Here is a 945-nt window from a genome sequence, read left to right as displayed (position 1 = left end):
TGTCCGCAGCGACAGCTTTCAACGGCCCCGTTCCATATAGCGAGGTGCCGTCGGGGTTCCGATGCTGCTCCCTCCTCGGTGGCCGCCGCTCCTCTGTGTCCCCGGCCACCCCAGCGGCCCAGAGCCCCCACCCCGCCCCCGCCCCCCGGTCCGGCCCCCGCCTCCAGCCGCCCGCCCACAGCCACCGAGGGGAAACCCCACCCTCAATCTCCCCACCTTGGCCTGGGTGGGGGTTAGGGATGGGAAACCTCCCTCTGTTGCAGACCCTCGATCTGCACCGTCCTGCCCCTTGCAGGGATTCAGTGGCCAGTACCCCAAGATCGCCTTTTAGGGAGAATACTGTCTTCCCCAGCCCCTTCCTTTTCTAGGATCCAAACGTCCAGTCACACACACTCCTGGGTTACCTCCCCCCTGGGGGTCCAGACCCCCTTTCGGAGAGTCCTGGGAGGGATTCAGGACACAGTGGGAGGAGAGAGGCGGGCCCGGGGGTCGCCACCCCCACGCCCACCCGTAATCAGGTCTCCATAATTACCTCCCTCGCCCCGCCCCAAGTAATTACAGAGCCAGCACCGGGCTGGGGTATTTATAGACAAGGCTATAGATAGCAGAGGGGAGGGGTTCCTTTGAGGAACGGAGGAAGCCGGCTTTGGGATAAAGAGAGGCCAGAGACTGGAACAAACACAGGTTAACCAAGTCCCAGGAGACGGAAAAGAAGGGACTACGTCAGGGAGAGCCCAGGTGAAAAGAGACCCAGTGATGGGATAAGCGTGTAGTCGATGCCGTTGGTAGGGTCCAGGAAAATGGGGTCACTCAGGGACGTGGGCCGCCTCCAGACCGGCAATGCCTGGAGAGGCTGCTGCACTCGGCGCCCGGCGCGCCCCCACGAACGGGCACCGCGCCGGGTCTGCCCGGAGCCCGCGGCGCGGCCGGAGAGAAGGCCTGCCT

The sequence above is a fragment of the Callospermophilus lateralis genome, chromosome 6 (genome assembly GCF_048772815.1).
Source record: "Callospermophilus lateralis isolate mCalLat2 chromosome 6, mCalLat2.hap1, whole genome shotgun sequence".
In the NCBI taxonomy this organism is placed as follows: domain Eukaryota; kingdom Metazoa; phylum Chordata; class Mammalia; order Rodentia; family Sciuridae; genus Callospermophilus; species Callospermophilus lateralis.
The sequence above is the reverse complement of the archived record's forward strand: the minus strand, read 5'-3'. Positions refer to the sequence as shown.